The sequence below is a fragment of the Falco punctatus genome, assembly GCF_963210335.1.
Source record: "Falco punctatus genome assembly, chromosome: 9".
Taxonomy (NCBI): domain Eukaryota; kingdom Metazoa; phylum Chordata; class Aves; order Falconiformes; family Falconidae; genus Falco; species Falco punctatus.
The window spans coordinates 24875930-24890451 of NC_137589.1; the positions used below are offsets into that span (position 1 = coordinate 24875930).

Here is a 14522-nt window from a genome sequence, read left to right on the forward strand (position 1 = left end):
ATAAGTAGTAGGATGAGGACTGTTATTTCTCAGTTTGGCTGTAAGATTTAAAATAGACATTTATTGTTATCCCAGTCTCATAAAATTCATAAGGGCAAGTCTTGCTCTTGGATGTGTGTAAAGTTCCCACTGATGGTAGAATGGCCAAAGGTCTAAACAGGAAGCTGTGAGCAAAAGGTTGGAGATAAAGACCTACCCAGAGCACAGCCTTCAGAACCAGGACCTTGCTCCTCTTTTAATCTGCTTATTCACAAAAAAAGAACTGCAGCCAGTCAATGAAGGTACACTGCTGTAGAAATCCTGGCTGGGAGTGGAAGATCAGATTCCTGAGTTAAACTTCATGGCTTCACAGTTTGGGGGTACTTTGATCTGGGCTGTCAGAAGAGCCCAGACTAAGACACTGTGATCAAGCATTTAGTCTTTGCCCCAGGGGCATCTGGAGCTCAAATCCTCTTCAGGCTCTGTTCTTACTTGAAATAAAATCAGATATGTTTATTCCACAAAGTACAATGGAAACCTCTGAAACTTAAACAGACCTACGGCCCCTGCATGTGTCCTCTAACATGCTGCACATTATGAGAAGGAACACCATGGGCAGCTCTCCTCCCATTGCAATGTGTCTGGCTTGTGTCAGGTGTGCAGAACATCTCACCCCAGGACTGCACCATTTAAACTTCATCAGAAATACAACACCAAGGACAAATTAGCTGAAGTCTCATTAGTTGGGGCCTGCTGTGATATCAGTAGGAGACATCACTAAGATAAGAGGCTGCTTTGCAACCCCATCCTGTGTTTCTCTTTATCATGTGTCTAGGTGATGCTTGGAGAACATGAATCTGTTAGCAGGCAATTTACTTGTGCCTTGCCAGGTCCATCTGCAGGCTTCTCTTTCTCACTGTGAATTATTATAACATCAAAAGTGCCGCCTGCTCCTCCTTGGGAAAAAGCCAGCGTGGAGTAAGCAGCCAGCAAAGCTGTCTGTGATCCATCAATCTTCCTTGTAGCAATGGTGTCCTAAAAGATGTGAAAATTGGGAGATGAATGCCTAAAAGTGGGATGTGAGTCCCTTGGCTCAAGTTTTGGAATATCTTTCCTTAATCGCTTGTAATTGTACCACATTTTCCATCACAAGAGATGAAAAGCCTGTCCACACCCCTGACACACTTCACTACTGTAATGAATTTGGAGAGCAACAACTAGACAATCAGTGAAGTCTGGAAATTACTCTAGAGGTAAGAATGAAATTTAATCAAGGATGGTGAGGATAGATGTGGACTGCTAATAACACAAGATGTTTAATATCTGTGGTTCACACCTGTTCATCTCACCTCAGCATCACCATTTGGCTGGCTCTTTTGCAAAAAAGCAAAAAAACACCCCGGTCATCTTCCCTCAGGTTACATGATTTCTCAGATCCAGAAGTATCTGCAACCAAAGAGCAATTTTACTGCAAAGGTTTGATGAAAATAGTGACCCTAATAATGGGGAAGAGGTTTTGAAGCTAGCACCTTTGAAATGAAATATTTCGTGTTGCTATTTCAATAAGTGTCAGCTTCCAGCAACTGCTCAGGCTCAATGTCTGCAGTATGGTGTGATACTAGCTTATCTTGCACACTTTGATGCAAAATTGTGCTTATAAGAGAAGCAGACAAAAGATTGCTTTGGTCAGACTGTGTTCCATCAGGGTGGTATGCTGGAACTGTAGTGAAAGGTGATTGTTGCTGTTTGTTTAATACAAGAAACCAAACTCTAACAACAGATTTAGGTAAATTACAGCTTTTAGCTTTAAGATTTATTGTTTTGAGGGAGAAAACAGGAGTTTTTCCCAGACTAAAATTTGCTACTGGCACAGCATTCTTTCAAAACATAACTATGGAGAGAAAGCTTCTCTCACTTAGTCTTTGGGATGTTTGCAAGCTATGCTCAGCACCATCTTCTCCTGATGAGCTGGATCCCAGTTACAATGGGGTCCCATTTGTCTCCTAGAGTGAAATCTTCCCTCCTGCAGCTCCAGATTAGGTCTCTCGGGTCTAGACAGATGTCTGCTCATCTGGCTCTAACAAACACTTCCCGTGTATACTGAAAGGGTGCAGCTCCTTGGTAGAAATGGTGCCAATGACATCTTCCTCTAGGCAGCAGAAGGGCTCATCTCCCTGACATAAGCACTTTGCTGTGCTACAAGCAGAACTTTAATTGCAGCATTTTTTAGCTTTCCCTTCTGCACAAACAGCAAACCTTTTGTAAACCTAGCTGCACAAGCAGGGTTTGCTATAAGTTCCCAAGGGCCACCAGACAGGATACCTCATACCAAGGAAAAGGGTAGGGAGCTGAGAAGCTTTTGCAGAGAACACCGTCTTTTGATTCACTGTTGAAAAATTATAATAAACTCTTCTAATAGAACAATAACAATGCAGGCTACCTGGGGAAGCTCTATCAGGAAAGTGGGGCTAACCACCAAAAACCCATGAGGATTCCCTCCGTAGCCAATTTATGCTCTTTTCATTTCACCCTTCTGTTATGAAGCTGATGGCAACTTCCATTAATGTTCCATTGGAGCCTGATTAGCTCCAAAAATGTTTCATCTGGCACAAACCAGGAGTGCTGTAGTAGAGAGCTGCTGATTTACCCTAGCTGAAAAACTGGCACTGAGCGTTATTGTCCCCTAGGACTGATTAAATTGTAGTTTCAGGGAGTATGTGTGGGATGTCTTTTTTTCCTTTAATATTTTTTTCCCCTCTTTCCTCTTTTGTTTTGTTTTGTTTTTTTTTTTTTCCTCTTGTTTTTTCCCTTTCCTTTTTCAATATGGTTGGGAATTTCATTTTGAAAACAAACCAATCTGTCTACTTCCATTGGAAATCATGTGCTCTGCAGAAATCCTTATAGCTTCATCTGCTAGGCAGTGAGCAGCAGCACTTGTATTTTTCCTTATTCCTTACTAATTCCCTTTACTTTGCCCCAAGGAATTGCCACCTATACGAAAACAATTTCAAGATAAGGGAACACTCAGTTATTTCTGTTTTAACGTGAACTGGTACCTCACCCTCTGCTGCTGTTTTCTTTTTGTCAGTGTTTTTGCTGCTCTGAAACCAACATATCAGGTGATTTTTTTTTTGTTTATTTGGCTTTCTTTTATTCCTTTCTGGAAAGGTAAGAAGCTGTGCAAGAAAAGTCTGAAAGAAGTAGAGTTGTGAAGCAGAGGAGCTGTTCTTCGTGGCTGGATCCTGCTTCCTCTGTGCTAATTGGTACAGAATGGGAATGAATGTGGATGCTAGGGTACAAGAAAAAGAGCTGAGTGACCTCAAATCCAGACAATATCATGCTAATTATTTCACATAAATCAGAGCATAAGAAACTTTGGCACACTCTGTTCAGTCAATAGGAATAATTTGTTACAGTACAGGAAAGAAAACACTGGCCAAATTGGAGCCCTGGTTCACACAGGAGTGAACTCATTGATGAAATACAATTGTGTCTGGTTGTGCATGATCTGAATTGGAACTGTTGTTCATAACTTTGTGGTCGCCACTGCTAGACCAAAGTGCATCCTTCAAAATGCAAACCGTGGGGCGCTTCGCTAAGCTGTTGTGCTTCGTGAAAAATTAAAACCTTCTCTCACGTGTAGGCTAGAGACTTTGTGACAGCAGGGTCTCCTTGAAGGGGTCCAGCATTTCGTGCCTCTGGTCACAAAGGGAATACTGAGTAAATTGTTTTCTTGGGCACTCTGAGTCTTTTCCACTGAGACACCCACAAAGTAGTGAGAAAAATGGCCACCCAAAATAAGGACCCTGCTGGGTGTTACAAGCAGAGAGGAGATCGGCAATGGATTCAGGCGCCTTTTCCCCAGTTCTGCTCATTTACAAGGGTGTACAAACCCTGCTTCCCTGGGTGCAAGAGAAATCACACCACTGGAAGCAATGTCTCTGTGTGCAACCTCTGGCAAGGTCCTCAGCCAAAAGCCCATCTCTCCTCTTGAGACAGTATCTGGTTGAACTTCAAGCTGGAAGAAGCTTTTTTGTCAGCCTTTGGTTTCTTGCTTTTCATTCATCCAGACCTTCATTCCAGAAAACCAAAATGAAACATTCACAGCCTTCTGATTTAGAGCAATCAAGGAACTGCATATGATCCAATTTCCCTGTCCTTTGCCTTAATAAGGAGAAACATATAAATCTAGTATTAGTGAAGTTCAGTTAACATGCCCCAAAAACATCACTTCTCTTTTCTTTGCCTCTTGCATGTAACTTGGTGCTTCTGCAGATCAGGAGCAAACAGAAGCATAGGCCCAAGGCAGTGTTTCACAGTTGAAAATCCAGTATTTACTTCTTGTGAAAGGAACAAATATTTCCACCCATCAGCATTTTAACCTCAATTTATTTCATTTTGGAATCCAAAATCGCAGAGTGAACATTCCACTCTGGCTTTGCTGATGTACTCCAGTTTGTATAACTCTTCCCCAGGCTGTGGATTGTTATGTTGGTAGCTTTCTTCCTCACCAGCTGATCTTTTTCCCAGTGTCATGTTGATTTATTTGTCTTCGTTGGGATTCTGATAACATTTCACCAATAAATTAGTTACAAACTAAACTTTCTGTTGTGTCTTTTATGCTGGGCCCAGCACATATGCTGGAAAGGAAATTTCATTTCAGAGATACTTTATTCTTCTTTTTATCACCATCTTCAGCTACAGAATCACCAGCTGTTGCATTTATTTTACTTTGGGTGAAAGTTGTAAAAGCACTGCATAAATTATGAATAAAAATTTGCTGCTAGTGAAGATGAGCAATTGCAAGAAACATTTTAAATAGTCATAAACCAGAAACAGTTGTACATACAACTGAGGGTGCAGCCTAGCAAGGGAACCTGTGCCTAGTTTATGTGACACCTGATAGCAGAATGATACCCCACTGTGAGTGTCACTCCAGGCTTTCCCATTGCCTTGCTGCTAGACCAGTACAAACAGTAGGAAGCAGCGCTGCAACAGTCTGCTCACAGCCTGAGCCCACGCGTGATTTGTCTTTACCCATTTACTTAGGTACATCACTGTTGCCCCATGAGCAGTGAGCACTCTCCCTGAGCAGCTCAGGCAGGGCTGGGGACACTGGCTTTCCCGGGTCCTGGTGGGGTGGGACGAGTAGGAGGTCCCAGCAGGACTGCCCCCCTTACCTGCCAGCTGGGCTCCCCAGCAGCCTGCCCTGCCCAGCATGCCCGTCCTCCCCAGTATGCCCTTCCCACACTTCAACCTCTACTTTTCCTCTGCTGACATGGCTGAACAGCTTTTAGTGGTTAAGCTGAGAGCAGTTTTTCACCTGCTGGGGGATCCTGGGGGAAGCAAGATCCAGGCTGACACACAGCAATACAAGAAAAAGTGTTTTCCTTTACATAAATCTAACAAAAAACCATGAGCAAAGCAAAGCTCTGCAGCTGTTTGTTACATCCCAGCCTCCACAGCACTACAGCCCCACTGCAAGCATGGGCAGAGGGGAGGAAAAGAGGCATGAGACCAGATTTTGTTGTGATTGTGCCAGGCAAGGCTGTGTTTGCTTTTCCTCAACATCACGCTGGCCACCTCCACGCTTTTAAACAAGGCAGGAAATCACTTCCTTCCACAGCTCGTCCGCATGGTAGCAGGACCTCCACTGCTGCACGGGGCTGCTGGGCACCTTAGGCATGCGCCAGAGGGACAGCCATGGGATGCTCTGAGGCTGGGAAGCCGCCCCGTCGATGGGAGACTTGACCTGCAGGTTGGACTGAGTTCCTCCCATTTAAGCAGCACTCTGCAGTGATGAGAGGAGATGAAAAATGCATGTTTGGCTTAACTTGGATCTTCCAAAATGGAGGATTTTATGGTGTACAATATAAAAGCACTGAGCATAATTTCTGTTGTAGTTTATTTTTGTAGCAGATGCCATTCATTCTCCCCTTGCCCTGTCTTTTCAGCGCATTGTAAGTAGTAATGATGTATAGTCTTCTTGATGAAGCACTTATCTCGGGCCCATTACTGTAATGACAGAGTGCTCCATACTCTTTGAGGTTTTATTATCAGAACACAGATTTTCATAAATCGTCATTTTCTCATAAGCTTAAAGGAAAAAAAAGGTCTTTTGGAAACCTGTGACCTACTTTATTGTGTGATTCCTCACCACTGGTCCAGCTGCCAGACCCAAAGGCAGAGTCACAGCAGCTCATGGTTTGCTTCCAGGAGATTATTTTATATTATTACATTATTTTATAATCTCCTGAGTTTGAGTGTTCTTGCTTGCAAGCCTTTACAGTGCCCTTTGCAGTACTGTAACCTTGATTTCTGTGCAGACTGGAACTGCTGCCAGACCCATGCACACAGGAACTGGCTGCCTAAATCACACCTCCCGTCCTCAGATGTGGCTTCATGTTCACAGAGGGGTGACCTGAGGAACACCTGCCTTGGCTACCTTGTCCTCCAGAGCAGGAAGGTCAGCTGGGAGGTGTCTGGTCAGAGGAAGGAGACCCATGCTCCTCTCCTGAGGAGGTGCTGGGAGGGAACCCTGGGAGGATGCACACCTCCCACCAACTCAGTGACTCTTGATCAGCCCACTCAATCTGTGCCTCAGAGCAGAAGAGGCATTCATGTATTTTCCTCTATAATCTCTTATTATTTTTGGATAGGAAATCCAGAGGAATTCCTAACAGAAGCGTGGAGAAAAAACAAACCTCTTTGTTCTAGTCCCCAGGATAAACATTTCCAGCACCGGAAGAAAATCAGGGCTTCTGAGGTTCCCAACCCATGCCTGCATGCCAGCACCCATGTGCATGACACCCCATCCAGCTCTCCTGGTGGTGGCATTTCCTAGACCAGATTTTCTCCTTATGTCCCAACTACTTCTCACCATCTTGTCTGCATATGCCACCTCTCTGCCATAGGGGACTTCTTGAGACTCCTCCTTTCTGTCACACCCCCACCGCATGGAAGGCTACATCCCAGAGGCCCGGGGTCACCTCCCTGCTGCCAGCCCCACGGGATGGAGCAGACCCTGCACCCACCTCCCTCCTGCTGTGGGGCAAGAACTTCATCCCACGCTTTCCGCTGGGCTGTGTTTTCCTAACAGATAATGCAAAGAGATCAGTTCGCATTCCCTGTCGGCTTCAGCGGAGTCACGGGAGTTGTGCAACTCTGTTTCACTCATGTTTTGTGTCTCCTGATGTCCTCTCCTGGCTGGTGATGGCAGCAGTCTCCATGCCACGCAGGCTGCTTTCCTCCCTGGCCGGGCTCACTGTCAAGTGCTGCTTTGGGATCAGCAGGGATCCTGCCCGTTCCGGTGACTGCTCTCTTTCCCAGGCATCGGGTCATTCCTGTATTAGATCTTTGTTAAATGCTTGGCTGCAGTTCATGTCTGAGTGACAATTTGGTCTGATATTTTTGGATGTTAGTTATTATAAGATTTAGGGAGGGTTTGTGTTTTTTTTTTTTGGCAGATGAACTTATCCCACTGTACAAATAAAGGGGAAGCAGAGATATTTATGAATTTGCGATAAACACAAAAAAATCCTTTTCTTTAAGAAAAAAAAAAGAATCTATTTAAATGTTAAGCAATATTTGTTTTCAACTTTTTCTAAACAGAAGCATTCTTTTGCTTCTGAGCTACATGTTCGTTTCTAAATTGGCATCAGTTATAAAAAGATTATTCAAAAGCTTGTATAAAACTACCTAAATGGCCCATTTTTGGTTTCAGTCAGTCTTCATGATTTCTTCCTGCCCCCTAGTTCCTTACCAGAGCTGAAACAAGACCTTGGGTTTGCAAATCGCTGTGGTGTGAAGAGCTGTTCCTCCTCTTTGCCACAGCAGCTTTCTTAGCTTTGGCATCCATTTCGTTAACTCTTCCTTAGCGTGTGGCAGAGGGACAGCCTTCATGGCTGAACTGACCTGGAAGGGTCCTTCCAAAGATGCCTGTGTCCTCCACTGAAGCTGCTGTCAGCCACAATTCCTGGGAAAGAAGCTCATTAAATTTCTTCTCTTAGTCTTATCCAGTGGGATTTTGTTGTTGTTGTTGAGTATTTTTTGTTTTGCTGACATGCTTCTTACATCTCATTTTTTATTAATATATCTCTTTTTTTTAACTTATGCCTTTTTTGCCTGGCTCTATGCCAGGATTTACAGCCGATGTAGATCTCCAGAGCTACACCAAACAGATAATGGAGACACATGAATCAAATCTACTACTGGTTTACTTCATTTTGCTTTTTAGATTGTGGACCACTGCAAAATTTTTAAAGGAATGCACACCTTCTCAAGGAAAGCATATAGTCCTGTGTAGCAAATGTGAGCCTCCTGTGACAGTGGACCCCTTTGAAATTGTGGGTTTTAAGCCCCTTAGAGATTTCTAGGCCACAGGTTGAAACTGGTGGTTTAGTGTGTTGTGTTAGTGATGGAACAAACCAAGGGTGATGTTTGAGTGAAGGGCACACAAGGTCCCACTATTTCACTATTATTAAGAGCTCTATTGCCTCAGGTTCTTCTGCAATGCCTCTTAAATATATGCTGGATCAGTGGTGCTGAGAGGAGCCTCTTATACACCAACCCAAAATACAAAAATTTTAAAGAACTGGACAATAAATGTTCTCTTGATACATCCAGCCCTCTCCAATTCCATGGGATTAATGAATGTAAATTGTCACAGCCAATGGGATTAGCATGTGCAAATTCACTCTAGAAGAAATGATTGGATGAGCTTGGTTGAAGTCACAGTATTTCCTATCTGCAAGCAGTTACAAAAATTTTTAATTGCAGATTAATTTATTCAACTATTGTCTGTGTGCAAAGTTTCAATGAATTTTGACTAGATGGAACATTTTTGTAGTCTGCATCATTTCATTGTTGAGATGTTTCAAACAAAGGAACAATTGGAACAGATTTCTTAAAGGACCAACTTTCTAATTAATTGCAAATCACAAACTAAAAAATTACCAGACCATTCATCTTGCACCCAGAGGGATAAGTGCTGCCAATTTGAGGAGGAGACCATATTTTTCAAACATAACAAAGAAGCTGAATTCCTGTTTTCAGTGCAAAACGGAACTGTGCTTTAACTGTGAAATCCAAAATCGTGTCTGTATTAGAACAGTTCTAATTTAACTATAAAATTCAATTATCCGCTGATGATACTCTCCTGTTTGATTCCCTTGCAGAGATTGCCATCATTTCCCTAATACTATCTTTGGCCATCACCTGGAGGCATCTGTTCTAATGACTGCTGCCACTTCTCCTCTTCATTAGTTTCCTGACGCCCTTAGATTTTGGCACTGATTTAGAGCATTCAAGACAGGAAAGCAGCCTGAGTACCTTAACTCAGTGTCACTTGCAGACCGGTACGGTGACAGGACAAAACACATCATAGCCTCGCAGGAAATAGATGGGCCCCCACAACACGTTGCTTGTTCACCAGATGTTGTAGACCTGAGCAGTTAAGAAAACAAAAGATGGCACTGAAATAAATTAGCAGCAAAATTCCAGCTCTGAAATTTAAACAAAAAACAAAACCCCCAACAGGTTACATTATCAATTTTAAAGAAATACACAGAAGCATATTAAAAAGGGAGAGGGGAAATACATTTTCAATTGATTTAATTTACTCCATGTTTTCTGAACACTCTTCTTCTGACATAGGGAATAACAAGTGCTGGAGTTAAATTATGCCTGGCTGTGTATATGAATTATGGATTCTTGAAGGTGGATGATTCTGGCAGGGCTTTTTTCCCCCACCACTTTTTACCATGCCTGGAAGGTGGTATTAATTTCTGGACCCCTCTGTGTGCAACTGGGCATGAAAGGCACCATCCTGTAAAGTACAGAGGATGGCTGGGCAACACTGAGCCCTTTCCAAGTGGTGGGAGCTGACCAATGCAGCCGCTGAGAGGCTTAGCATCTCAGGGGGTTCCTCTCAGGATCAATGGAGTGATGGCCACGTGAGAGGCTGCAACAGTGCAGGGATCTGCCCACAACCCAGATGTGACCATGGCCACACTGTTGCTTCCCACAGGCTCTGTTTCCTTCCCTGCTCTTGTCCAGACAAGCCCTTGAGGATAAGGATTGCTTGGCTGCCTGGGTCCACCTGCCCTTGTCTGCCAGTGCTTCACCCGAGTCCCTCTGCGGTCCTGGCAGTGCAGACTGGTGGTTTAACAGAGCACACTGTGAAACCTGGCCAGGATGCAGCCCAATCCCTCGCATTGCATTTGGGAAAACTGGAGGCAGAAGTGTACCTGGGCTTTGCCCTAGTATGGATTTGGCATACCGATGGGCTAGGTACCTGGGGCCATAAAAACGGACATACGCTCGGTGCTTATACAGTAACCGACACTGGTTTTTTTTTCTGCCAAGACCTCCTTGTGCTAATATAAGAAAAACCGCGGGCATTAGTTTAATTACTTATATCTGTCTTACCTCCTCAGCAGCAGCAGAAATCTGATAACCAGGAGTATTTGGCAGGGGAGAGCAGGGCTGTTCAGGCTGATCATTACTATGTATAAAATCATTGCTATTAAAGCACTACCGGAGTTACGGCATTATAGTATCAGCGATTACACACCTGCATCCTCAGCTACTAAACCTCAAAGCTGCAGGAACCTCAGGCAGGCTCAGGTCTCCAGAGAGAGAGGTCTCCTGGGGCCCAAACTGGTGTACCTTCTCCCTTCCTAGGAGGCATTTGCCTAACCTGTACCTCAGCCTCTCCAGTAAAGGAGATTGGACAATATTCTGCTCCGCTGCACTGAGAGTTTCCCTGGGCTCCAGCCTAAGCAGACTTTTGCTGCATGTTTAGCTGATGTCTTCTCGTCCTTACTTTCAACCAGAACAGTTGCTCGCTGTCATCTTTAGTAGTTTTGTGTGCTTTTAGGAACCAGAGTCTTGCCTTGCCTTGATCTTCTCTGAACTAAACAATCTTCTCTAGACTAAACAAATGCAGTTCTTTCTACCTCACTGGCTGTGTTTTCCAAATCTCTGATCGTACTTGTTGATCTCCTCTGGCTTGTCTCCAATATATCTAGATCTTTACTAAAGTACAGTGCCCAAAACTTCAAACTTCCAACTGAGACCTCCACACTGAAGTGAGAGCAGAATGATGGCCTTCTTTTTCTTTCATGTGATGCTTCCATATACACAACTCAGGTGTTTATATTTTTTGACATGGCACTGCACTGTCAACACAAATCCAGCCTGTCATGGGCTACATCCCTAAGACCTGCTTCTGCTACCCCACTGCTTATAATTTCTTCCAGCTTTATATTTGGGAATTTGATTTCTCCTTCCTGAAAGTAGCACTTTAACCTAGCGGTTACTTAACCAGGTTGGCTGCGGACCATCTTTCCGCATCATTTCTGCTCTTTGATCCTCTGACTTTGGTTCTCTTGTAGCCTCTCCAAGTGTAACGGTAACCACAGATTTCATTATCTGCATCATTAATGAAAAGAATGGAAACAGGCCCAGAGAGTATCCCAGAGGAATCCCACTTGAAGAATTTCCTATTTGATCGGAAAAATTGGTAACTGTTTGTGGAGTGAAGTTCACCCAGCTGTGCACCTGTCCTGTTATGATTATGTTTTAGATCGTACCTAATGTGACCATATTGGGAAACTACAATAAATCACATCCACTTGCTCTTCTTTATTCACTAAGCCATCCACTCTGTTAAAAAGGGAAATCAGACTGGTTTGACGTGATCTGTTCTTTACAAACTCAAGTAGACTGTTTTTTATCACCATACCATTTTCTAGTTATTTAAAAACTGATCGTTTAATAACTCATTCCAGATCTTTTTGAATTCAGGGTGAGTGTTTTATAGCTTCCTGGGGTCTCATTATTCCTTTTCAAAGATCAGCACTATAGTCACCCTCCTCCTGTGCTCCAGGGCTCATCCTGTTCTATGCGACTCCTTTACAATAATTGCTTTACAATAATTGTTAGCGAGTCACAGATTACTTCATCTTATTCCTTGAATAAGTTCAGGTGAACTTTATGAGGCCCTGCTGACTTGTATGCAGTTGGCTCATCCAAGTGTTCTTTAACTGGGTCTTTTCCTGTTTTGGCCTGAAGTCCTACCTCATTTTAAAAATAATCTAGTTAATTAGCTGGTCACAAACAGCTTTTTTTTAAATAAAGGCTGGATCAAAAGACACACCAGGCTTCTCTGCATCATTTGTTATTTGCTCTTTTCCTGTTTAGCAATGGATCAAGACTTTCCTTTTTCTTCCTCTAATTAAAATGTATTTATAGAACTTTTCCTAGTCCCCATTTGTGTCCTTTCCTAGTTGAAATGCCTTCTGTGCTGTAGCAGGTCTGCTTCTGTACACAGTTGTTTGTCTTATTCACGTGTACTTAACATTAACTATGTGTTTGCGTTACTCCTTTTAGTAGTATCCACTTTTTAAAGTCCTCAGAAAGCTACTGATGCATCTGGAATTGTACCCCTATGTGCCTGGTGTTCTCTTGCATAGGGGTAGGTTGCTCTAATGTTTTTAACTTAGTGGTCTTTTAGGATCTGCTCACTCTTCTATCCCTGCTGAAAACCTTGGTTATTTACTTGAGAGATTTTAGTTAACCTACTTTTTTTTCTCCATAGTTTTGGGTAACTAAAATCTATTGCTACCATATCTTATTGCTTGGATATCTTGTATAAATGCTTGTAAAAGCTGTTTCTACTTCCTATTGGTGGTTGGATGGCCCATAGCAGATATCTGTGCTAAGCTTCTCCAAGGTCAGCTGTGTCACAGCATCCGAACAAAGACTTACAGTTCTTTCTGTTACCCTGGCTCCCTGCATTTGCCTGCAGTGGTCAACACATCACTCCTGTATTTACATTTTTGTCTACTTCACAACTGATGTTTCCGATTCTCAGGCTACAGCTAAGGACGACACATTTTTCTGTTAGCTGAAGGCTTCTGCCACTGGACTTCTCCATGTGTGCTTAAGAGGCCACTGTCAGATCATTGAATAGTTTGGCATAGTTTAACCCCAGTTTGGTATAATCTCAGCCACAGGCACTCCTCCATACCTCTGTGGGGCTGTTTTGGATCAATGTGCAGTGCAGCCTGAACGATTTGATCCCAACTTGGACTAATGCCTTCTTGAAACTGCAACAAGATGCACAGACTCCTAGAGCAGGATGTAATATGACTGCTGGCAAAACCAAAGAGCAATCCACTCCAATGTGTAGCAGCCTTACCTTAAAAAAAATACCCAGAGACACCATGAGGCATGAAATTTTGATACCCATCATTTTATGCTGTCTCATGATGTTCTGCTGGAACAGCAGCTCTTTTTGACCTCGGAAAGAAACCATGACTCCCTCACTTCCACCATCCCCTTTCTGGTAGGTCACCCCCTAAGTCGTCACCAAGCCCACGGAGAAACTAAATTCTCCCTGGGCAGGACACCAGCATGACTTCAGAGGTACTCTTATGCTTCTCAAGTTATGTCTTGATATGTCTTGCAGATCTGTCTGTGCAAGATGGTTTCATTAGGGCTTGCTCTTGCTCGTCTGAGCTTGGGGCCCTGATGACATAATCTGTGCAGGATCAGGCCAGGGGAGTTAGAGTTAAGCACAATGCAGAAGCCCTTGAAGGGCTGGAGCCAACACTGCGATTCTTGTTTTGCCTGGCGCGTCATTTGTGACCCATCCCATTGTTCTGAGCTTAATGCTTATTCACTTCCTCTTCACTTGTGTTTTTGTATATTATTATTTTTAATTTTGCCTTTTTTATTTTAAAGAAACAATAAAAAATAAACTCCCTTGTGGGTCAACACAATCAGGTCAGGGGATCAACAGAATCAGCCAGCACTGACTCTGATACAAACGTGAATTTCAAGGTGAGAGCTTTGCCTAGAAGCTTTTCAATTAGTAGCTTTAGTCCTGGTGCGAGTTCTGGGAACGCAAATACTCCTAGCAGGAATTCAAAAGGACCCTTATTTTAGAAGGAAGAAGGGTCCTTTTAATTATTTTAGACCATTATTTTAGAGAGATGTTTAGATTTATTTTAAACCTTTATTGACCATTATTTTAGAAGGAAGAAGGATCCTTTTGAGATGATAGCTAAGATATTCAGGGGGTCTTCCTCATTGCAGAAATAACAACACACATCCTAAAAAACCCTATATTTACTTCTCCTGTATATGATCAGACTACACTGACTTATTGCAATTGAAGCTCAGACATAAATTGAGGTTCTTCCGTTCTGCCTTCTGTCACTTCTCTGTAGTGGAAGTGAAGTTTACACTGGGAAGGGACTGGAAGGGGTGGAGGAAGAAGGGAATACTCTTGATTTCGTAATGAAGAGAGAATAGCAGTAACATAATTTCCTCAGATTCTTCTCTCCTTCTCTAAAGAGGGAACTTTAGGGAAGTCTTACAGTGGAACAGACAAAGGTGGCTCTGCAAACTGAAGCTATGGTCCAGGCGTATAACTTTTTCCATTAAAAGGCTGAAATACTGTCTCTTTGTAAAGCAGCTGCAGTTACTTAAGAGTCAGGCTGAAAATTAGCAAAGTTAATAGTATTTAAACAATG

The 14522-nt window shown here is 43.1% G+C and overlaps 1 long non-coding RNA gene across 1 annotated transcript in view; it reads right to left on the minus strand.

Annotated features, from left to right (window-relative positions):
• Nucleotides 1-2744: 2744 nt before the first annotated feature.
• Nucleotides 2745-14522, minus strand: part of LOC308069475 — a 39135-nt gene continuing 27357 nt past the window's right edge. Inside the window, exon 2 of the long non-coding RNA XR_013930401.1 lies at nucleotides 2745-9423. This is a non-coding gene — a long non-coding RNA (uncharacterized lncRNA). The remainder of the gene's footprint in view (nucleotides 9424-14522) is intronic.